The 25,820-nt window shown below is 40.0% G+C and overlaps 1 protein-coding gene across 3 annotated transcripts in view; it reads right to left on the bottom strand.

Moving 5' to 3' along the window:
- NCALD (neurocalcin delta) overlaps positions 1-25,820 on the bottom strand; it is a 586,363-nt gene that overhangs the window by 235,225 nt on the left and 325,318 nt on the right. For all 3 annotated transcript variants that reach the window (XM_069081045.1, XM_069081044.1, XM_069081042.1), the window contains one exon: positions 11,780-11,860. The gene's annotated coding sequence lies outside the window, so the exon portion shown is untranslated. The remainder of the gene's footprint in view (positions 1-11,779; positions 11,861-25,820) is intronic.

Genomic DNA, 25,820 nt, shown 5'->3' with positions numbered 1-25,820 from the left:
GAAAATATAGAAACGATCATTCTGACTCAACACCCTTATCACAGAAGCCTAACATCAGAAGCAAGATATTTCTAAAGACCAGAAATGGGATATTTACCATGATTTGATTTGTAATAGTGGAAAAGCTAAAAACAAGCTATATGTCAACTATGGGGGAAATGGTAGATTACATTGCTGCATCCACGTGAGCAGGCTGTATGCAGTCCATCAGGATAAGAGGAATTAGGAAGAAGCATTTCTTTCATCAAAGGAGGGTGTGAATAGAAAAGAAGATTGGTTGGTCAGATGGCGAGAACAATGGACAAGACTGTGTTGTCCAGTAGTTTACTCAGGGTGTCAGAGTATCCTGAGGGAGGTTCCCAGGTAGACTATTCTCAGGTGAATTTATGGGAGGGCATAGGTAAGTAACACAGGCAGGCAAGGACCATGGCATCTGTATTATTGGAGGGAATATCTACATTGATGAGATCATGAGTTCACTGGAGTGGTAAGAGTTCATTAATACAACTGAATATGATTTTGTTCAGTTCTGGGTGATACATTTTAGAAAAGACATAGATGCTTGGAAAGTATCCAGAAGAAGACCAGAATGGTGAGGGCTAAAGCATTGTATGAGAATTAGTTGAAGGAACCGGGGATTATTAACCTGCAAAGACATGGTGGGGGCCTCAAATAGTGTGGGGGTGGAGATGGAGAACTAATTGTAGCCGTTTTCAAGTATTCAAAGGGTTAGCACACAGACACTTGACCCTTGTTAGCTGTGTGACCCTGGGCAAGTCACTTAACTCTGATTACCATACCTGCCTCCCCCCCCCAAAAAAAAAAGTTAGTAAGCCCTTTTAGAAAATGCTCATTGGTTGAGAAAATGATTACTAGAAGGATTAGAACTGTCCTGTGTCCCAGAAGGCAAAACTAGAATCGATGTGTGGAAGCTTCACAGAGGCAGATTAAAGCCTGATGGAGGGCAAAGCTTCCTAATAATCAAAGCAATCCCAAAAAATAATGAGTTGTCTCAGAAGGTAGTGATTCCCTCTTGTTGGAACTCTCCAAACAAAGGTTGTATGACCACTTAGTGGGGGCACTGTAGAAAGGATTCTTGTTCAGGTATGGCTGCTTGGGTGGGTTCTAGGGATTCTTCCAACTCTGAGTCAATGATGATTGCTAATTTCCTATGGTTTATAGCTTGAAGATGATGATGATGATGATGATGATGATGATGATGATGATGATGATGATGATGGTGATGATGGTGATGGTGATGGCTAGCATTTATATCGCACTCACTTCAAGGTTTGCAAAATGCTTACAATTATTTTTCTCATGACAACCCGGAGAGTTAGGTTCTATTATTATTCCCTTTCTATAGTTGAGAAAATGGAGACAGACAAGTTAAGTGACTTTCTCAGGGTCACACAGTAAGTGTCTGAGGCCAATTTTGAACTCAGGTCTTCCTATCTCCAAGTCCAGATCTCTATACACCTTGTTGCCACTAATCCACAAACATTTATTAAATGCCTGCTAGATGCCAGTTGTGCTAAGTGTCAGGGATACAATATAAAAAGGAGGCAATCCCTATCCTCAAGGGGCTTACATTCTACCAGGGATACAGCATGTATACAGACAAAGATCCCTTCCTAACAAGATGCATCCCAGGCATATGACAAGATCACACAAGTTTACTTAAAAGATGTATCTGATTTGAGCATAATATGAATTTTGTGTTTCTTCACTTACAGTTTCCTCCGCAAAAGAGACTAGGTAAACAAAAACTGCTCCCAGGAATATACAAAACTCTGTCTCTCTGTCTCTGTCTCTCTCTGTCTCTCTGTCTCTGTCTGTCTCTGTCTGTCTCTGTCTCTCTGTCTCTCTCTCTGTCTCTCTGTCTCTCTGTCTCTCTCGCTCTCTCTCTCTCGGTCTCTCTCTCTCTCTCTCTCTCTCTCTCTCTCTCTCTCTCTCTCTCTCACACACACACACACACACACACACACACACACACACACACACACACACACACGTATAATCCAGAGAAGTGTTTGTCTGTCTCAGAGAAAGTCCAATGTACATTTCAAAGAAAAGAGAAGTTCCATATGGACAATGGCGCTCTTCTTCGTAGATGACATTGTGCTTACTACATCTAATTCCAGAATACTATAGGACTTTCTAAACAAGGTACAGAATCATCCCGAAGATTTCAGCCTAACCATTTATACTAGAAAAACCATGCTATTTTATGTTGTTTTACCGTTAAAGGGGCTGTTAAAGATTTTAGGGGGCAGAGATTATAGGGAAATACTCATTTGCTTTGCCATTTACTAAGTAAAAGCAATTCATACCAGTTTTGGAATAGCAATGTATACTTATCAAGGTCTGGACTATCAAATTTCTCATATTTGGGCATAGATGTGGAGCATTCCAAAATAGCCAAAGTCTACAACATACATTTACAAAGTTACAAGAAAAAAAATCAAAGGAATTAGAGGGGAAACTCTATAGACCAATGTGATTTATGTACAAAACCAAATTTAGAATTTATACACAAGAGAAAAAAAATATGTTTACTACAGTCAGACAAAGAACATTTACATCTTCCAGAAACACATTTTCCCATAGATTATATTAAGAACTGTAGCCATATCTGGTTCTGAATATATCCTTTTGCAATTAAATACATATATTCTAAACAATAGCTAAAGAAATACATCTTTTAAAATGCCCAATAATTTTAAAATACAACTCACCACAATTTCCTTATATCTATTAGAGTTTACTTTGTCAGAAACAACACTCAGCTGTATAGAATAGAGGATCAACAATTCCTGGAATGAAGGGAAGCATTCTGTTGTCATAGTTGTTTACAAAGCAGGTCACAACACTAAATTATACCAAATTATCATCTCTGTGCCTTTTTGCTGGCTGTTCTCCATGCCCTCCTAATCTCTACCCCTTAGAAAAATCAGCTTCCTTCATGATCCTGTTCAAGGGTCACCTTCTGCAGAAAGCATTTCCTGGCCACCCCTGTCCTCCCAGCTACTAAAGCCTTTCCTTTAAAGTTGCCTTTCTTTCTTGTTTTCTTTCTTTCTTCCTTTTGTTTCTGTCTATCTATATCTATCTATCTATCTATCTATCTATCTATCTGTCTGTCTGTCTGTCTGTCTGTCTGTCTGTCTGTCTGTCTATTTATCTATCTATTGCTTGGACTGGAATCAGGAAGACTTAAGTTCAAATTTGGCCCCATACACTTAGTTACTAGTTGTGTGACCTTGGGCAAGTCACTTAACCTCTGTTTAATTTATAAAATTCTCATTTATAAAATAAGAATAATAATAGTACCTACCTCCCAGGGTTGTGTAGGGATCAAATAAGATAATAATTGTGAAGCACTTAGCAGCATAACTGGAACATATTAAGTATATAAATGTTTATCTGTCTGTCTGTCATCTCTCTTAACAGACCACGAGCACCTTGGCAGCAGGGACTGCTTTTCTCTTTCTTTGTATCCTCAGAGCTTAGCATATGACTAACATAGATACTTAATTGCTTGTTGAACGATTGATTATAGTTGCTCTTGCCCCAATCTTCAAGCCAAATGTTTAGGGCTCTGAGCTCTGTGTGTATTGATACACAGTGCAGATAAAAAAGAACATGGAATAGACTTCATGAATTTGGAATTCTGAGCTTTATTTTAAATAAAACACCTGTCCTCCACTGAAGGATTTATTCTATTGCTTCATCGTGGCATGAAGACACTGCTAGGCTCTGCCAAATGCAAACCCAAGTAGCCCTACCATTTTTGGAAAGAATTTGAGTATAGACTAAAGGGAGTCTGCTATCTGATCACCAGCCTGTCTAAATTCTGAGAGGCTCATGAAGAAGATTCATCATCTATGTACTGGCATCCATCCATTCATTTCTCTATCTGGCCACAGCAACCTACCAAGATGGTTTATTAGGAGGGCTGTGATCTAGGTCAGTGAAGTACCCACATTGAATAACCAGGGCAATGTGGTACTGGACTTAGATTCAGAGGCTCAACATTCAAATCCTGGCTCTGCTACTTATTCCCTGGTATGACCTTGGGAATGAATCTATTTATATGTATATGACTCCATGTCCTCATTGGTAAAACGAGAGCACTGGATTAGATCAGAGGCTTTTAACTTGCGGCCCATGAACTTTTTTTTCTTTTAGTAACTCTGTTTCAATATAATTTTCTTTCTAATACTATTTATTTTATTCATTTAAAAACATCATTTGGGAAAGGGTCCATTGGGTTCACCAGACTGCCAAAAGGGTCCATGATACCAGAAAGGTTATAATTCCCTGGATAAAATGATCACTAAAGTTTCCACTGGCTTAAATATGTGATCATTTGCTGTCATGAAGTCCCTGTAGTTCTGTGATCTTTATGCTGAAAATACACAAAGGATCTGTGATTTTATCAGTTTAGGGTAGCTCCCAATGTGCTAACTCTCTCCACAATACAGATCACAACTCATCTATGACTTAGGAAACTGGTTTGATTGACATACTATGGAGTTTAGACATTTATTGCAAAGAGACTCATTGAAGATTTTTGATCAGGGAAAATGATATCATTGGAGCTATGAAATATTAACATGGCTGTAGAGTGTAGGAAAGATCAGAGGGAGGTCATTTAGAAAACTGGGGAAGTAATTCAAGAAATTGCTAAGGGTGCCATACCAATTAATTTACCAAAAAACTACTTTATAGAGCTAGAAAAAACAGTAACAAAATTCATTTGGAAGAATAAATGGTCCAGAATATCAAGGGAATTAATGAAAAGAAATGCTAGGGAAGGTGGACTAGCTACACCAGATTTCAATCTGTATTATAAAGCAGCAGTCATCAAAACTACTTGGTACTGGCTGAGGAATAGAAGAGTGGATCAATGGAATAGATTAGGCACACGAGATTCAGAAGTCAATGACTATAGTAATCTATTGTTTGATAAACCTCCAGACCCTGGTTTTTGGGATAAGAACTCACTATTTGACCAAAACTGCTGGGAAAATTGGAATATAGTGTGGCAGAAACTGGGCATAGACCATTATCTAACACCATATACCAAAATCAAGTCTAAATGGGTGCATGATCTAGGTATAAAGGTTGATACTGTAAGCAGTCTCCTAAAACAAGGAATAGTTTACCTATCAGACTTGGGGAGAGGGAAAGACTTTATGACTAAACAAGAATTAGAGAACATTATAAAATGTAAAATGGATAATTTTTACTACATGAAATTGAAAAGTTTCTGTACAAACAAAGCCAATGTAACCAAGATTAAGAGGGAGGTGGGAAATTGGGAAGGAATCTTTACAACCTATGTCTCTGACAAAGGACTCATTTCTAAAATATACAGCGAACTGAGTCAAATTTATAAGAATAGAAGTCATTCCCCAATTGATAAATGGTCAAAGGATATGAACAGGCAGTTTTCAGAGAAAGAAATTAAAGCTATCTATAAGCACATGAAGAAATGCTCTAATTCACTATTGATTAGAGAAATGCAAATCAAAACAACTCTGAGGTACCACATCTCAACAGTCAGATTGGCTAAGATGACAAAACAGGAAAATGACAAATGCTGGAGAGGATGTGGGCAAATTCGAACACTAATGCATTGCTGGTGGAGTTGTGAACTGATCCAGCCTTTCTGGAGAGCAATCTGGAATTATGCCCAAAGGGCTATAAATACTTTCATATTTTGAAAAATATGATCCAGCAATACCACTCCTAGGGTTATATCCCAAAGAGATCATAGAAATGAGAGAAAGACCCATATGTACAAAAATGTTTATAGCAGCTCTTTTTGTGGTAGCAAAGAATTAGAAATTAAGGGGGTGCCCATCAATTGGGGAATGGCTGAACAAGTTGTAGTATTTGCATGTTATGGAATACTATTGTGCTATAAGAAACGAGGAGCAGACGGTCTTCATATTTACCTGGAGAGGTTTAAAAGAACTGATGCTGAATGAGAAGAGTAGAACCAGGAGAAATTTGTACACAATTACAGACACAACGTATGTGTGATGACCAACTTTGATAGACCGGACTCTTCTCAGCAATGCAGTGATATAAGTCAATCCCAAAAGACTCATGATGGAGAGAAATATGTGCATCCAGAGAAAGAACTAGAAAGAACTAAGTTTATATCCAGGTGGAAGCAAAATACCTGATCTTTTTCCTTCTCTTTACCATTTTTCATTCCAGCTGGTACAATCCGTCCTTATAACCTGACTAATGTACAATGTGAAAGTATTTACAGATCCTATACTTGACTATAAGCCGCCATGGGGGGGGGGAAGGGAGGGAGGGGGACAAAATGTAAAACTCAAGGAATTGTGGAATTGAATCCTGTAAACTAAAAGGAAACAAACAAATTAATAAAAAAATAAAAAATTAAAAAAAAGAAATTACTAAGGGAGGTCTAAACTAAAGTGATAACACCAGGGATGGAATAAAAGAATATCAGTCAAAGACAAGTAAGAGGTAAAAATCAACAGGAACTGGTAACTGATTTGATGCTAGAGGTGAGAGTAAAAGGAATCAAAGATGGCTCTGAGGTCTCCATCCTCTAGATCTTACTAGCATCTCAAACTCAACATATCCAAAACCAAAATCAACTTATACTGAAATTAATTCCTCCTCCTGCCTTTCCCTTTCTGCTAATGGCACCACCATTGATGGAAATGGAAAAGTTAGGATATGCTGAGTTTGAGGTGCCAACAAGTCATATCCTTGGAGATGGTGAACAGATCATTGGAAATATTTACTAGAACTCGAGAGAGAGGTTTGGTTAGAAATCTGGATTTGGGAGTCATCTGGGTAGAAAGTCCAAGAATTGGTGATATTTGAATGAGAGCAAAGATTTAAAAGAGAAGAGAACTGAGTATAAATACTTAAACTAATGGCTTGAGAAGAAGAGGATGAGGAATGAAAGAAAGAGATAAAGTGTAACAGGAGAAGTGAGAGGACCTGAAGAGTTCTATGACTGACTTCTTAATTAAAAGACATTTTCATTTCCTTATCAGCTGCATTACTTGGTTTTGACTGAGCATCATCATGGCCCCTCCTGCCAGGAAAAGCTAATCACTAGGAAACTCATCATTAGAGACTGCATCAGCTTTGCTATTCACCCTTCAGAATACTCAGTTTTCTCTGTCCTTGTGGTTAGAGGGATGGAAGGTGGGACAAAAAAAAAGCCCCCTCCCCCCAAAGCTCCTATTCACAGAGGGCTCAGAAGCCCAGCCATCTCTTCATTCCCCATTAGTTGTATTGATTGGATTGACTCCACTATCATTGTGCCCACCTATCTACCTACTTACCAATCATCTATCTATCTATTATATACCTACCTATTATCTATCTGGGGCCATCTCCATTTGTCCTATATCTTGTCTCTGTATCCACATGCCTCTGGAGGAGAAAGTGAGGCTGATGACTTTGTACCAGCCCTCCCTCACTTAAGTCCAATTCACATATAAGTCATGGCATCACCTTCCTGATCCTCTTAGAGAACAAAGGACAAACAACAACATATTATCTATCTACCTACTTATCAATTATTTATCTACCAATTATCTATCTACCTACCTACCTATTTAAATACCAACCATCCACCCATCCATTCATTCATCTATCTATCTAATTGAAATTAGCTCATGTCTACCTGGGAAAGTCATGGAGCCTTGGTTACATTAACTGCAAAATGAGGATATTAATCTTCATGCCATCTATTTCAAAGAGTGAAAAGCACTGAGCCATACAGTAGATAGAAGACTCTGTGAATCAGGAAGACTCAGGTCCAACTAGTACCTCTGCCACATACCAACTGTGTGACATTGGTTAAGTCACTTTACCTCTTACGTTTCCAGGCAACTTTCTAATATTCTTAGCAGCAGAACAACTTCAGATCTGCATTGCTGAGTGAATTTCCTTCTTGGGAGTTGCCTATACCAGAGAAATCACAGGATTTGGTAAAAAGACAAATCTGAATGAGTGGTAGTTAGAAACTGCTGCATACACACACACACACACACACACACACACACACACACAAACTTATATTGCTAAGATCCCTGTTAGGAGATAGGTCAAGTAGACATCTGGAGCACTGGCCTTTGCCAGAGGTTGGTTGGACTGCTTTACTTTCACCTTTGGAAGACAAGCTAAAGCAGTGTTTTTGCTCCTGAGATTTGCCAGGGGGCAGAGCTTATTGGCCACATGGTTGTGGCAAAGGTGATCGGCCACTGCTGGGTTGCTTTAGTGGCACAGCATACAGAGTGACAAGCCTGGAGTCGGGAAGACTTGTGTTCAGATCTGGCCTCAGACACTTACTAGCAGCATGACCCTAAGCAAGTCATTTAGTCCTGTTTACCTCAGTTTCCTCATATGTAAAATGAACGGGAGCAGGAAATGGCAAATCAATCCAGCATCTCTGTCAAGAAAACCCCAAAAGGGGTCACAAATAGTCAGATACGAATGAAACAAATGAACAACAACAAAGGTTGCCTTAATGTTGTCAAATCCTTCTACATGTGACAGGACCTCCTGACCCATCTCTGAGAGGCTGAAATGGATTCTTTCTCCTTTTCTAATTCCTGACCTATAGAGACAAACCCCTGAGTATCAAGGGCATTTTGGTTTTCCCCTAATGTCATAATTTAGAGTTACGTATTCACCGCTCACAGACTACGATGATTCATTTCCATAATTTACAATTCATTGCAGGTCACAGAGGCTTTCAATCTCTTAAGGGTGTTTTTTCTTGTATCATAAACTTCTCTGTGCCTCAGTTTCCTTTTCTATGAAGTTCTAAGACTTGTGGCTTTTGAACCCGAAGCCCTGGGTTTGAATCCCAGTTTCAACACTTGCTACCTGTGTGATCTCAGACAAAAACATTTTTTTAAAACCTTTTCAAGATTTTGGAAATTAATGACCTCTAAGGTCCCATCTAGCTAGAGGTATTCTGGTAAATGTTTAACTACTGGCTCTCTGAAAAGCACTTTTAATTTCAATCTGAATTATTAATATTTTCTCAATCATTTTATTGAATCTAGACAACCAACAAAAGAATAAATCAAGTCCTGATCTGTAGGGTTTGCCAATTTCCAAGTTATAAATGCTAACACTGAAAATTTAACACAGGACTTTCAGGTATCAGTCCAAGCTGGTTACAACAAGCCCCTATTACGAGTTTTAAATTTAGGGGCATGAGATCCTAAATTTCGCTGCCCTCGTACATCTAGTGTTCCCCACCTCCTCCCCCCATCTCTGCCATCTTCCTTCCCCTTGCTATCTAATCTAATGGACCAGTTGGCGGAAGCAAGGCTATTCAACAGACTGGACTTCTGGGAAATATATAACCCAGTTCAAATATGGAAAAGGAAAAAAGTGCAAGGTAGCTTGCTTTTCAGACTCAACGTGGCTTATGTGAAAGGGATAAGCACAAAAAAACATGCTAAGGAACAAGATTTAAAAGAATTAAAACACACCTAAACACTATGCTAACAATAGCAATCATTTATTAAATGCCACCTGTGTGCAGCACACTGTTGGAGACACAGAAGGATACACAAAGGATTAGATAAGACAGAGCACTCTCCAGGCACTCACAGTCCCCAGTTTAGTTATTTCTCCTATGTTCCTCACCTCTGTCTCTTAGAATGCCCTGTTCTCTGCTCAAACGCTGCCTTCTTCACGCAGTCTTTCTTGATCCCCCCACGGCTTTCCCCACCCCCACCACAAGTTACCTATACATATTTTGCTCATCTTTACTTACGTATATGTTGTCTATCCTCCAGGTAATATGAACTCTTTGAGACCAAGCACGGTTTGTCATTTTTGCTTTTGTATTGTTAGCCCGTAACACAGTGGCTGGTGTGGACTAGGTGCTTAATAAATGCTTTGTTGATTTTTTATTAAAATGTGACTTTCTAATTATAGTTTAGCTCAATTCTCTTCTAAGCTGCAATCCATCTGTCTTTCCTCTTAAGCTCTCAGTCAATACAGACCTTCAGGAGTGGGACCAATGCTTTGTGTAATTGCATTACAAGAACCAGTCTATTAACCAATAGTCGATTTCATATAACTTAAATCTGAGTCTTTAATAACTTTGAAATAAGTTTCCTGCCAAATGTCTGGCCTCCAAAATTAGCATCAAGGCTGTTTCATCTTCACCTTACACTGAGGAAAATCTAGGTTTCTCACCAAATAAATGTTTAATGAAGCCACAAAGACATGGCCAGGAGGGAACAGGCAGAAGAAAAGCTGAGCTGTAAAAAGTTTCCTTTTCTGTTGACTTTCTTCCTCTCCTGTCAATGTCAAAACAACATGAAATGCATCCTCCAATTCTTGCTTATATTCACTTTTAGCAAATACTTTATTTTTGCCACATGTACCACAAGGTTGGCCCAGTCAATCATTTCACTTAGGCTCAATCTTCTGATAATAAGGTAAAATGATACTAAGGGCTAGACTAGCATTTCCCCATGCTGGTCAGTCAACCATAGAGACTCTTTCTGGGGTCCTTTAAGAGACAAGTAATGCTCATTAAAAATGCTCATTGAATTCCTTTAAGATTCAGTTCCAATCTCACCTTCCTCCCCCATCCCCAGCTGCTAGTCCTTTCCCCTCTCAGATTACCTTCCAGTTAATATATATCTTGTATGTATCTAGTTATTTACAGGTTGTCCCCTCCCTCAGAGGCAGCTAGGTGTCTCAGTAGATAGAGCTTGGGGCCTAGAGTCAGGAAGACCTAAGTTCAAATCCAATCACATACAATTACTAACTGTGTGACCCTGAGCAAGTCACTTAACCTCTGTTTGCCTTAATCCATTGAAGAAGGAAATGAGGAATTCCTCCAGTGTCTTTGTCAAGAAACCCCCAAAGAAAGTATGGTCCACAGGGCCATGACCTTCCTTAGAATGTGAGATTCTCTCTAAGGAAACAATATCGTTCCTAAATTGATAAGAGAATGAAACATTGCTCACAAGATGTATTTCAGAAAGATTTTAATAAGAAAGTAAAAAGTTGCAGCTATCAATTACACTATCCCTTTTTTTTACATTTACATTTACATTACAATTTTACAATTACAATTACATTATCCCTTTTAGTTTTTTTGTACTAAGTACAGATATTGGAAAGTGAGGAGGTAGACAACTGACCAGTCCTTTTATCTAGGAAGGAACCAACCCATAAAGTTTCTTAACCTTTCTTTTATGTTGTAGAGAAGTTTTGCAGTACAATGAAGCCTATGAACTACTTTTCAGAATAATAGTTATAAACATTTAACATATAATATATAGGATTACAACGGAAACCAATCATATCGAAATTCAGTTACAAGATATATTTTTTTAAAACTTCATGACCCCAAGTTAAGAACCATTGCTATAGACAAAGGACCCCACAAATATTCCCATTATGGGAATTATGGATCCAATAAGGATCCCACCTCATCCAAGCCCTTGTAGAGAGGGCATGATCCTAGAAAGGAGTTTTAGGGGTAGGAGTAAATAAGACTCTTCCTGGCAGCCATGTTCCTAGTACCCAGTGACTGAAAATGGAAATTGAAGCTCCATCTCAAAACATCAAATAAAGCAAGGAGGCCTCTTCTGCCCCAGACAGTCAAAAAACAAAGCCCACCTTCATCAATCAAATGGTGAGAATACAGCATGTTTAAATTCTGAAGAAGACTGAAAAGACTGTTTTTTAACTGACAATTTTAAAGAAGATTAAAAAAATGAAGACTCACAGGATTCTGGCCCAGAGGTCCACAGCAGTCAAAGCTTTTCCCAGTGTCAGGGCAGATCTCACAACCAGCAGCTTGACAGCCCTGCAATCAAGATCACTCATAATCAATGAATATTTTCTGTTTAATCATTTGACAGAGAAACAAGAAGGTGAGGCAAGAGTGATAACTTTTATTTTTTTTTTTATACTTGGCTCTGCAAACAGGAAACAGGAAATATACCTATAAAAAGAACACACACACATACACAAATACACCAGTACAGTTGGCTTTCTAGTTCAAAGTGGTCTAAGCATGAATTTTCTATGAGAGATTAATGGGCACAGATCTGCCAAATGAATGGGAATTTAGTTTCAAAATGATTGCAGGGCTTAATACATAATGGATAAATTCCAAAAAGTCCTTAGATGACAGGGATGGCATATTAATCACGAGTATTTCCTTCCCACTCTCCTCCTTTATCCCAGTCAATCAAACAACAAATCTTAATTGATTAGGATATAGGAGAGGGGAAAGAAATATTAGTTATTAGTGCTATGTGTGCTAATAGTACTGTGTTCAGTGTTAGGGATAAAAAGACAAAAATGGAACATTGTCTGACCTTGAGGACATTATATTCTATTGAGGATAACAACATATGCAACTATAAGGAGGCAGTTTGATGTAGAGTGGATACAGTACTAGATTAGAGGCTAGGAAGACCTGAGTACCTGAGTAGGACTAGCTGCATGTCATTTAACCTGTGTCTGCCTCAGTTTCCTCACTTGTTAAATGGGGATGGTAATAGCACATATCTCACAGGATTGTTATGAAGATAAAAGGAAATAATATATACAGAGCACTGTGTAAACATTCGAGGGGTATATAAATGTTATTGTTGTTCAGTTGTGTTTCAGCTACTTCTGACTCTCTGGGACCCCATTTGGGTTTTCTTGGCAAAGATACTGGAGTGATTTGCTATTTCCTTCTCCAACTCATTTTACAGATAAGGAAACTGAGGCAAGCAGGGTGTAGTGACTTGCCCAGGGTGACACAGGTAGTATGTTTCTGAGATCCCATTTGAACTCAGGTCTTTCTGTCTCCTGGCCTAGAGCTCTATCCACTGTGCCATCTGGCTGCTTATGAATGTTATCTGCTACTATAAATAAAGATCTGGAGACTAAGTCTGTACTTTTGCAGGTACAGAGATCTTTCTAGTAAGGACAGTCTCTCTACCACATCAGGTAATTATCTTCTCTGCAACTTTTAGTTATTAATGAGCTGCCTAGAGAAGGCAGAGGTTAAGTGATTTTTCCAGGGTCACAGTCAGTGTGTATTCAGAAGAAGCACTGGAAACCTAAGTCTTCCTGGCCCTGAGGCCAACTCTCTGTCTACTAAGTAAATATATACAAAATAAATACAACATAAAATGTGAAAGGAAAGCACAAACACCTGGAGAGATGAGAAAAGGCCTTACATGAAGGTGACCTTGGAGCTGATGAATAAAATCTTAATTGAAGACCCCATAAGAATTCATTTTCCCCAAGGGTAAATTTCCCTCTAGGAGACCTACATATACTAATCTCAACAATTATTCGGTGTATATGTGTGTGAGAATTTGCAAAGACATACAAGGACTTCAACTCCATCAAATTACCTAGCTGAAGATACCAAAGGCAGAAAAAAGCCTGATACAGTAAAAACCAGACTGGCTCTTTCATGAAGGGGAAGAATGGGGGGAGGGAAGTCTAAAGACTTTTCTTTCAGAGTATCTGACTGTGCTGAGCTCAGTGAGCCTTTCTGAGGTTGGGTTATCTGTATTCTTCATCTCAAGAGATGCATGTTTTAATATTGTTTCTGTCACTGATCCAAGTCACATAGGCCAAATGGCATTAGGGTGCTAGCCACATTTTGCTTGGTTTTTGTTATCTTTTCCCCCCCCGGTGAGACATAGTTTAAGAGCTGTTCTTGAAACCAAGAAGGCCTGGGTCCAAGTTCCATCTCTGATACATACTGACTTTGCTCCTATGTACTACTGGTGAGTTCTTCCAAGACTTGGACTTAATGAATATGCCTCAGTTCAGGAATCTCCTTCCTTACTCCTTTAAGTACCATTTTACCTGTTGTTTTCCTCTATTAGAATATAAGCTTCCTGAGGGAAAGGACCATTGTTCTTTTTGCTTAACCTGGCACATGTGTCATTTTAAGTCATATCCAACTCTTTATAACCCAATTTGGGGTTTTCTGGACAAAGATACTGGAATGACCTGTGATCTCCTTCTTCAGTTCACTTTACAGGGGAGGAAACTGAGGCAAACAAGGTTAAATGACTTGCCCAGGGTCACACATTCAGGAAGTGTCTGAGGTCGGATTTGAACTCATCGGGAAGATGAGTCTTCCTGCCTCCAGGCCTAGTATTCTTTCAGCTTCACTGCTTGTTGACCTGCTGACTTACCCTAGGTAAATCACTTAATTTCTCAGTGCTCAAGGCTAATCTCCAATAATATAAATTCTTAGAGAGGTGGTGTCCACTTGCAGTGGTCAAGAAGTGGTTCACCTGGAGGAGCTCCTTATATCAATGAAATCATAGGTCTAGTTTTTATCTCTGTCTCCTTCTGTGCAGCTCAGCAACCTATATGCTTATGATATTAAAGCAATCACCTTCTGAACATCCAGGCCAAGGGAGGCTGCAATCAGACATTGAATTCTGTCGTCAAGGCCAGCCCAGGGCTGTCTAGGAAGAACTGGCCATTATCCCCAAGCTCACCAGGGTTGAAGGATGCATTTTTCTTGATTTTCTCATTTTACCTTCAAATACTAAAGGACCAAGAAGGAACTATTATGGAGAAAGTAAGAGCTGATCAGATGAAGAGTCAAGTGGAAAAAAGCCAAGTGAAGGTATCAGATCCTGCTACCACTTTCTGGTAAATCAACAAAGTGATCCGAGAGTCCAATTAACAGAGATTTAATGGAGGGATTTAATAGGAGGCTGAAAATATGAAATGGCCGTATTCCCAGGCTGCCCACCCATTTGATGATCCTGTTGCTGGCACAGTGGCTACTATCAGCATATGTCAGGCAAATCCCCTCTGCCAAAAAAAGCTATCTGCTTCCCACTCCCCTAATCCCGATCAGCCAAGTTTTCCATTTTCATCTCCAGAAGACAGTCTACTCAAGGCTCAGTTGTGATTGGCTGAAACAGGAACTGCTGAGAATGGGACAATTAGCCCTAGGATAAGGAGCCTCACTGCTCTGCATCAATCAGTTTCCCTCTCTGTCTTGCCCCTTAAGGCCCTATTCCTACTTCAGTAGCATTTGTAGCGCTTTTAAGGTTAACAAAGAGCTTTAGATATGCTATCTCATTGGATCCTCCTAATGACTGTGTGAGGTGGGCACTATTATTCTCCCTATTTTACACATAAGGAAACTGAGGCAATAAGAGGTGAAGTAACTGGCCCAGAGTCATACAAAGCTAAGTAAGTGTTTAGGGTAGGAGTCCAACTCAGGTCTTTCTGACTCCAAGTCCGCCATACCACCTAACTGCCTGTGAACTACGACCTTAGGCAACTCACTTGTGGTCTCCAGGCCTCGTTATCCACAAATTCAAAATGAGGAGATTGTACTCATATGGCCTCTATGGAAGTATGGACTATATGGCATTTAGATGGTTCGATGAATAGAACTTTGGACTTAAAGTCAGAAAGATCTAAGTTCAAATTTTGCTTTAGACACTAACTGTGTGACACTGGGCCAGTCACTTGACCTCTCTCTGCCTTAGTTTTCACAACTGTAAAATGGGGGTTATAATAGCACCTATATTCCATTGTTGTGAGCATCAAATGAGATCATATTTGTAAAGCACTTAACACAATACCTGGCACACAGTAGGTGTTTAACATATGTGTATTCTCTCTATTCCCTCTAAGGTTTCTTCTGGCTCTAATTGCTGATCCCATCATCTCTCCCTTTCGGAGTCCTACAGTCAGAAGTAAGATTAAAAGAAAAGGGAAGTGGAGAGAAGATGGAGGCAATGAGTGTACACAGGTTTATTATTTTTTTCCTAGGAGTTTGACTGAGGAAGGAGAAAGAAATCAAAGATGATAACGTGAGAGGATGGCAGGGTTTAATGAGGTAAGTTTTGGGGGTTTTATATGGATGGGGGAAATTTAAGTGCATCTGCAGGTATGAGGGAAGGAGCCAGAATCAAGAGAAAGATGGAAGATTAGAGAGATGATTGAGGGAATAAATCCACTGGAGAAGGCAAAAAGAGGATGGGATTAGGGGTACTTTTAAAACAATGACCGTGACAAGCAAAAGGGTGACTTCTTCATCAGAGACTGGAATAAAGGAGGAAAGACTGGAAGAGGACATCAAGTAGGTATAAGAGAAGAAAAGGTGGAGAGTAGGAGCCCAAGGAGATTGATCTCTCTCTCTCTTTTTTTTTTTGCAGGGGGGCAAGGCAGGGCAACTTGGGTTAAGTGACTTGCCCAAAGTCACACAGCTAGTAAGTGTTAAGTATCTGAGGCTGGATTTGAGCTCAGGTCCTCCTGATTCCAGGGCTAGTGCTCTATTCACTGTACCACCTAGCTGCCCTAGGATAGATCTCTGCAAGACAGACTTCAGGTGTAAATCAGCATGGGGGGAGGTGTGGGAGACTTAAGGAGAGAAGAAAAGGTTTGGAATATCCATTTCAAAGAGTAGGACAGAGAATTAATTAGGGAGGAATAAAACTTTTACTTTGCTGCAGTGAAGGTTTGTTTGAAATTAGATGACATTAGATAACAGCTTGGTGGCTCAGTGAATAGAGCACCTGCCCTGAAGTCAGAAGAACCAAACCCAACCTCAGACATTTGACACACTAGCTATGTGACCTTGGGCAAGTCACTTAACTTCAATTGCCTTGCCTTCCCCACCAAAAAAGAAAGAAAGGAAGAAAGAAATTAGATAACATAAATTTGTACTGGAACCAGTCAATATAGTTGCTTGGCTTTTTTCAGTTCCATTCAATAGTATGTGAGCAGGGTCAGAGGAGGAAGATGATGGGAATAATCCAGAGTTGGGGTCTGGCATGACCTAAGTGGCAAATAGCACATGGGAATAAGGGATTTGAGAGTAGAAGACAGTGTGGAGTTGAATTGGCTAAAGGAATAAGATTATAAAGAAAAGAAAGTGAAGTCAGATTACTGGTGATAGCCTTGGAAAGTATAAAAGGATCAGAGGTTACAATGAGGAGGAATAGTTCAGGATACATCAGACACAGGGAAAGAAAGAATGAGGAGGGATTGTGACCATAAAAAGGAATTTCAGAATTCTTGATCACAGAATTTGAATGATACTGCATTATGGTTAGAAGAAGGGAATGACCATCCCTGTACATAGCTAAGTGGAATGGAAGAGTATGTCATGGGAGTTGAGTAGACCAAGGAACTGAGAGGTTAAAGTAAGAAGTCTGCTACTATAAAGTCAAGAGTTGTGTCAAAGAAGACTGTGGGCCAGATACTGAAGAAGAAAGATCTGGAGGGCTGTGGGGATAAAAGTCACTAACATCTGGGCTGAGTGACAAATTTAGAAAGAGTGAAAGTTAAAAAAAGGAGAGAATTATGGTAGACTAGTGAGTAAAGCAGGGGAGTATGAGAGATGATGTGATCAGTATTAAAAATAAATAGCTACAGATTCAGTCTCACTGAGGGAGGGAGAGAAGCTTGTTAATTATGGGAAGGGGATTTCATAAAGCACGATGCAGGAGGCAAATAGAGCTGGAGTGTGTCATTGGAGGAGTAATGTTGAAGTCAATGGTGATGAGACAATCACCAGTGGTGGATGGGGAGGAGGGATATTAAGATATCATATTGTCCCAAATCCAACATATTGAAGTAGGATAAGAGAGAATTAACAGGGAAGGATTCAAAAATACTAAACTCAATGATCACAAATAACCAACTTCAGTTGTGTGTGTGTGTAGATGCTCATAGAACTTTCTAAAGTCATTTCATCTGAACAGCTTCCTTAGATTTCCATAACTCTCCCCCTTGCTCTCCAAGTGGCTTTTTCTTTCTTTGCTTTCTTTTCCTGTCCACTGCAAACACCTGTCTTTCAGTACAGCAGCAAGCTTCCTCCTCTAAGCCTTCTTTGTTCCTCACCTTCCCCCAATCTTTGCCATTTGCAAAATGGAAAGGCAACCTCCTGGGCTCTGCTTTGGATCTGGAAAGTGGTAACAGAGAGAATAAGCAGGCACTGTGAGATCCTGTGTGTACCTGGGAACCTGTATGGATACATCTGTGTCTGAAAATGAAAAAAAGCAGAGCCATTAGGACGTATATTAAATGGCTTGGGAGAGCACCTCACCACCTTCCCCCATTCCAGATGTGCCAGGTTGTCTCTGAGTTGGAGTTTCCCAATTTGTGGGTTCTAGACTCCTCTACTTGAAGGACTATGTACATTGCATCGATGGATGGCAATGGTCTTTTTTTGCAATCAGTTCTTACTGAGTTAAGAAAAGAGAATCTTCTCCCAACCTTATTCAACTCAGCTTCTAGCTTTCCTTCCCTACAGAGCAATGAAGGTAAATCATTACCATTTTAGTAAGAATTAAATTGTCAATAATTTAATAATTGCTAGCACTTATATAATGCTTTAGGGTTTGCAGATTGCTTTATACTGTAGATGTTATCTCATTTGATTTCTCACTACTATTTTGAGAGGTAGGTACTATCATTATCCCCATTTTACACTTGAGGAAAACGAGGCAGACATCAGTTAAGTGACTTACCCAGGGTCACACAGCTAGCAAATGTCCAAGGCAGGATTGGAATCCAGGTATTCCTGACTCCAAGTCCAATACTCTATCCACTGTACCAGCTAGCTGTTTCCATAGAATGCATGAGCAAGAGGAAGCCAAAATTAACACTGAAATGACTAAAGATTTTAGGAAAGTAAGCATTTGAAATCTGGATGAATTAGGAACACCTTTGGCCATAGAATTTGGAGCTGGAAGGAATCTTGCCCAACTGACACATTTTATAAATGAGGAAGTGGAGTTCCAGAGGAAATGAAGTGACTTGCCCAAGGTCACACAATTAGAAAGCAGCCTGGGTGGAATGGAATGCAAAACTGGGTCCTCTGATCCCCCCCACCATGCTCTTGACTGAGGTGCTGCATTTGTCCTTCTACTGGAAACAAGGCTGAAAGAGGAAATGTCTCAGGATTGAGTTTGTACCTTTTTTTCTTTATCACTCTTCCCCCAAATAAACTTATTGCCCAATTCCAATTTTTCATGTTCCACACTAATGGCAGGTACAATTCCAAACAGCAGAGCATTCATTAATCATGTATACAGTCCTGTACACACATTGAGGACCTCGCAAGTGAAGTTAGCAAGCATTTATGAAGCGCCTACTATGGACTAGGCATTGTGGTTAAGCACTATAGATACAAAGAAGGGCAGAAAGAGTCCCTGACATCAAGGCACTCACATTCTAATGGGCGAGACAAGATGCACATAACTATACACCAACAAGATACACACAGGACAAACTGCCAGTAATCTCAGGGGGAAACATGAATATTAATGACTGGGAAAGGCTCCTTGGGGAAAGCAGCACTGTCACTGAGTCTTGAAAGAAGCCAGGGAAGCCAGAAGGTAGAGAAGAGGAGGAAGAGAATTCCAGGCATGGGGGAGAGCCAGTGAAAAAACTGGAGATGAAGCCTCTCCGTGGGAGAATAACAAAGAGATGGTGATCATTGGATTGAAGAGTATGTGGAACAGAGTAAGATGTAAAAAGACTGAAAAGGTAGGAAAGGGTCAAGTTATGAAGGGTTTATTCACTATCCAGCAGCTGAAGATCTTCCTACCTTCTTCTCTTCCATCCTTCTTTTATTTTTTGTTTTGGTTTTGGGGTTTGTTTTTTTTTTGGAGGGGGAAAGGCAAGGCAGTTGGGGTTAAGTGACTTGCCCAAGGTCACACAGCTAGTTGCTAAGTGTTTAGGGCAGGATTTAAACTCAGGTCCTCCTGACTCCAGGGCCAGTGCTCTGATATTCACTGTGCCACCGAGCTGCCCCACCTCCTTTATCTTTTGAACACTGGTCCCTCTGCCAGGACCCAGGTCCCCCATTTTGTTTTCTTTAAATGTAACAAAGGTAGAATAAAAATGAGTGGAAGAAGCCACAAGGGGAAACTTCTGCTATGGACCTGTCAGTAATGAGAAACTGGCTCCTGATCATGAAATAATGAGAAATCTGGAAAGAAATCTATATTGCTTAATTACAGTGGCTAGTCCACCTTAGAACTTGTTACAAAGGAGGGGAAAGCCAGGAATAGTATAGTATAAACCCTAGATTTTAGGAAAGCAGCTTTCTAAAGTTCAGGGAAAGGACAGATAGACTCCTGGGCTTTATTTTCCTCATCTGTAGAATGAGGAGGGTAGACCTCTAAAAGTCTTTCCTGGCTCTAAATCTAGGATCCTAAGATAGCATTGGCTAAAACTCTATTGCAGAAATCAGCATTAAAAAGAAGCTCTTCAGAATGAAATCTTTTTGTGTATGGGTTGGATGAGAAGGGTGCTACGGTTTCTTTTAACTCTCAAATTCCAATATTCCGTGAAATTCTGAAGACACAAAGAGAAATAATTCTGATGAGGGAGCAAAAAGAACATTTTCAAAAGAGACTGATGTGATTACACAGGAATCTAACTGGACAACTTGGATTATTTTTTAAAGACATATAAAGAAAATGAAGGCAAGGATAGGTAGCTGAGAATAATAACTAGCATTATTCCATAAGAATAGGGTCAGGAGTGTTAAAAATCAAGATGAGTTGAGGTGGGTGATAAAAAAAGAGCTTTTTAAGCTATGTTAGAGATAAGAGGAAGATCAAAGAAAGAGTATCACAGGCTTAGGGTGGAAAATATCATAATTAAGGATAATAGGGGATGATGGAAAGAGGATGGGACTACTGAATTATTATTCTGTCTGTCTTCTGTCAAGGACAATGATACTGGGACTGGGAAGGATGGAGCAAAACAGATTAGCACAGAATTGCCTGCCATTCACCACCATTGCAAGCACACTGCCTACTACGCTGGCTCTCTAGAGGAAACTGTGGCTTAACTTCCAGCCCCAGAACTTTATCCCCTTTTCATCCCCACCCCCCAACTTCCTGTACACTGAGTATTTCTGAACAAAGCACCTACCACCAAGGGGCTTATGCTTAACAAATCCTCAACCCCAATATCAACCTCATCCCCCATGACAATGCTTCCTTTCAAGACTGATAATTGTGAATCAAGAAGCTTAGAGAGCATTTATCTCATTGGTTTTTTTTCCAAAAATTATTTATTAATTACCTATTATGTGTAAGGCACTCAGCTAGATGCAAGGAATAGAAAGATAAAAACTAAATAGGCCCTGTCCTCAAGGAGTTTACATTCTACTAGTCTCTTCTGCTGCTAGTCAGGCAGAAACACAGATCTGGGAAAATGCATGAGGCACCTTGACAGCTGCTCCCACAGGAATAAAGGTTTACCCTTAACTCTGTCTCATGAGCAAGCTGTTGTAAACCTAGGCTGGAATGATGCTATGTAAAATTCTAAAGTTGACCTTTCAGGGCCTCTCCACTCCATTTTTAGTGACCTCCTTCCTATATTTTGGCATCCTTTCATTTTATTCCCTGTCTAATCTATGTATACGAGCACAGTCCCAGTTGAAATAGAATTGTCGGGGGGCTAGGTGGCACAGTGAATAGAGCACCAGCCCTGGAGTCAGGAGGACCTGAGTTCAAATCCGACCTCAGACACTTAACACACTTACCAGCCATGTGACTTTGGGCAAGTCACTTAACCCCTATTGCCCTCCATAAAGCAAAAAAAAAAAGAAAAGAAAGAAAGAAATAGAACTGTCCCGTGGAACAGAGGCTTGAGCTCATGTTTATCTCAAGGGTTTGTCTGTATTAGATCAGAGGCTGTTAGGGGGACAGAGAGACAGGCAGGCAGGTAGGTAGGTAGATGATCTGTCTCTTTATTGTGGTGTTTGCTTCTGTGCTTTCCTGTTTATGAGGAACTTTTGTTTGCCCATGGGTATGATTATGGTACATCTCTCTTGGTTGTGAGACACTCAGTATCAGTTTCCATTCTATTCTCCATGTTTCAGTTCCCACTGGAGCAGGGATAGTGCCTCCAGCCTCTTTAGAGAAGCTAAAACCTCCTCCCAGGTTACACAGGCTATCTGATTTTCTTTTATATAAAAGGGGGAACCAGTTCACAAGCAACAACAATAATGGTAAGCAGTTAGGAAAGAATCATCTCTTAAGGACCTGGCTGGTTCAGGGGACTAAGGTTTGAATAACTGATATAACTTCTCAGATGTCAAAGACATAAAGATCCAGTGAGTAGTCAAGCCCCTTTGGCCTGGTTTCACTCGCACTGCCATGTGAATCAACATACCCCTTTGTCTGGGAGCATTCCCATAGGGAACTACATAGGGTTTAAGGGGGGTTGCACCTGATTGAACCACTGCTATATCCTTGGTTAGTATCCTTTCCACATTATTATAAACTTATTTTGTTAAATGTTACATGGTCTATGAGAGTCTCATTTTGTTCCAAACCTAAGCCTAAACCACCAGACTGGCTTGAATTATGTTCAACCTTGAAGTTCCCAGAAAGGTTCCTGTTTGATTCAGGAACTTCTGCCCTTAGGCTTAGTAAAGAAACTCTTCAGCACATTACTCCCTTGTGCATATGGTGGCCTTGAGAAGACATATGGCTACAAAGACTTTCCTCCAGAGAACTAGAGTTCATATGTGTCTGTCTGACCTATAGGTCTTCCTTTCTCTCTGTCTCCTATATTTCTGCTTTGATCTTTTAGAGGTCAAGTCTAAATGTAGATCACATGTATAAACTGATCATACCTTAGTCAAGCAGAATGGGGATTGAGAAAATGCCATTGGATTTGGAAACTAAAAGATCATTAGTAACTTTGGGGAGAGCATAAGTATGAGTATAAGGATGAAGACAGAAGGCAGATTGTAAGGGGTGAAAAGGAGAGTGAGAGGAGAAAAAGTGGAGGCACATACTGCTGATGTCCTTGTCGGGGAGCTTAGCTACAAAAGGCAGACATGAGATATAGAATGACAGCAAAGATGGAAGGATCAAGTGAGGGCTTTTTTTTTTTTAGGAAGACATGGGCATCTTTGCAGTCAGTGGGGAATGAGCCAGTAGACAGGAAGCAATTATAAATGAAATTCAAGAGTGGGCATGACAGAAATGGCAATCTTTTGGAGGAAGTATGCGTGGGATCACTTAAATGTGTAGAAGGGTTTGTCTTAGTAAGGACTATGGCCATTTCATCATGTAAGACAGGGATGAAGGAGGAAATAGTGACAGAAAGCATCTGCGTGATAGGAGATGAGGAAGAGGGGAGAAGAGAGAACTCATGGAAAATGGCCTCATTTTTTTTTGTAAAATATGAGTTGAAATTCTCAGCTGAAGAACAGGGGAAGAGGGAACCATGGGAAGTTTGAGGACAGACAAAAAGTTTGTAAGAGCTGCTGTGGAGGGTGAGATAGTGAGTTGATAAAGGAAGCATAGTAGGATTGCCTAGCAGCAGTGAGGGCTCAGTTGAGGTTATATATCATGAGTTTATGGTGGACCAAGTCAGAATGGTTGCATGATTTTCTCCACCCTCATTTAAAAGCATGTATGATGTCACAAGAGCGATAAATGGTAGGAGTGATCCAAGGTTGAGGCTTTCCTGAGTGTAATCAGTGATATGATAAGGAGGTCAGGGATTCAAGTGAGGAGGACAGCGTAGAATTGAATTGGTTCACCAGACATCAAGGTGGTGAAAAGAAAAGAGCGTGGCTAGTGTAGGAGAGATGGCATGGTAGAGAGAATTGAGGGGTCAAGGGATTGGTGATCATGATGCAGATGAAGAGTAGGGCTATGTAAAGGAAAACAGAAGGATATATGGTCAGATAAGAAGATTTCAGAATTCTTGAACATGAATTTGTAGGTGATGGCAAGATTAAAGGTATGAACATCTTTGTGTGTGGATGAGGTGGGGTGGAGGAGTATCTCATGGAAGGTGAGTAGGTTGAGGAACTGAATGGTTAGAGTATTTGAGGAAGAATCAACATATATGTTGAAGTCTCCTAGCATGAGGGTAAGAATTGAAGAGGAGAGAAAAATTGTAAGCCAGTTACTGAATTCATTGAGGAAGGAAGGGGGTGAAGGTCTATAGATAACAGCTAACAGGAATTTGATTGGGTGGTAGACATGATGAACCTCAAAGGAAAAAAGGTTATGAGTGACAGAAGAAAGGGGAGAACCCAAAAGTAGCTATAGGAGTGAGGATAAAAGAGACATGATCAATGCTGGAGCAAAATTCTTATCAAGTAGGTGGCAACAATAATTTTTATTCTTCATATAGGTGAGCATCATCAATGCTAGAAAAAAGTTCTCATTAATAGAGTCAGAGGACAGAAGAAACTACCTGAGTATACCCTCTATATGTCCTTTTATTCTTTCCTAGTAGATTCCCAATCCCACTCCATACAAAAACTATTCAAAACCTTAGCTTCCTTCCCAAAGCCTCCCACAGTACTCCTCCTTCCCTCTTCCCTCTAAGTTATGGACCCTACCTCTTTACTGAGAAATTAAAGTCAGTTGATGTGTTCCCTCTTCTTCCTTCTTCTTCATCTCAAAATTCCCTCATCCTCTCCCACTCTCTTGGTCACTTCTCCTGGCTAAGACCAATGTCCACATGTGCCCTTGATCCTATCCTTTCTTGTATTTTCCAGAAGATTTAATTCTCTATCATTCTCTCTTTTTCTCCTAATCTTTAAGGTCTCCTTATCTACTGATTTCTCATCACCTTATACCTGGACCACTGCAGCAGCCTGCTGGCTGGTCTCTCTGCCTCAAATGTCTCCCTACTGCAGTCCATTATCTTCTTAGCTATCAAAGTGATTTTCCTGAAGTGAGGGTCTTATCATGTTACTCCCCTATTCAATAAACTCCAGTGGCTCCCTATTCCCTCCAGGATCAAATTTAAAATTCTCTGTTTAGCTTCTAAAGCCTTTCATAACTTGGCCCCTTCCTACTTTTCCAGTCTTCTTCAACCTTGCTCCTCTCCAAATACGTGTAATCTGGTGACATTGGCCTAATGGCTATTTTCTTGTACATGCTCAGGGCATTTTCTCTGACTCCCCCCATACCAGAACGCTCTCCCTCCTCTTCTTGTCCTCCTTGCTTCCCTGGCTTCCCTCAAGTCCCAGCTAAAGTCCTATATTATTAATGAAGCCTTTTCCAGTCCTCCTTAATCTTTGCTCTTTCTCTCTGATAGTATCTACAATTTCTCCTGCAAAAATCTTGGCTGTACATAGTTGTTTGCATGTTTTCTCCCTCATCGGAATGTGAGTTTCTTGAGAGAAGGGATGGTTTCTTTATTTTTTTTTTTGCACCTCCAGTGATTGGCACAGTACCTATCACATAATAGGAGCTTAATAAATGTTTGTTGGCTGGATTTTATTTCCTTTCCTACTATTTTCAAACATGTCTAAGTTCTCCCACAAATGAAAAAAAAACTTTTACTAGAATCTACCATTCCCTCATGCTACTGGACTATATCTTTCCTCCTTTTTTTCAAACAAATTAGAAAAAGTAGTCTATGATTGACACTTTCACTTCCATTACTTTCATTCACTCCTCAATATTTTTCAATCTGGCTTCTGATCTCATAACTCAACTGAAACTACTGTTTTCAAAGTTACCAAAGACTGCTTAAATTGCCAAGTCTGGCCATCTTTTCTTGGTCCCCATCTTTCTCAGCCTGTCACTTGACAGTATTGACTACCTTCTCCTGGTTATTTTCTCTTTTCTGGGTTTTTCTGGCACTACTGTCTTCCTACTTTTCTGACCACTTCTCCAACTCTTCTGCTATCCCATTGACCAAATCATGTGGGTCTCCCCCAATGTTCTGTTCTAGGCCTTCTTCTCTTCTTATGCAAACTCTCTTGATAATCTCATCAAAACCCAAGCATTTAATGATCATCTCTAAGCATATGACTGAAA

The sequence above is a fragment of the Petaurus breviceps genome, unplaced genomic scaffold (genome assembly GCF_028583685.1).
Source record: "Petaurus breviceps papuanus isolate PSGF00001 unplaced genomic scaffold, PetGlider_PUasm1.0 98, whole genome shotgun sequence".
In the NCBI taxonomy this organism is placed as follows: domain Eukaryota; kingdom Metazoa; phylum Chordata; class Mammalia; order Diprotodontia; family Petauridae; genus Petaurus; species Petaurus breviceps.
The sequence above is the reverse complement of the archived record's forward strand: the minus strand, read 5'-3'. Positions and strand labels throughout refer to the sequence as shown.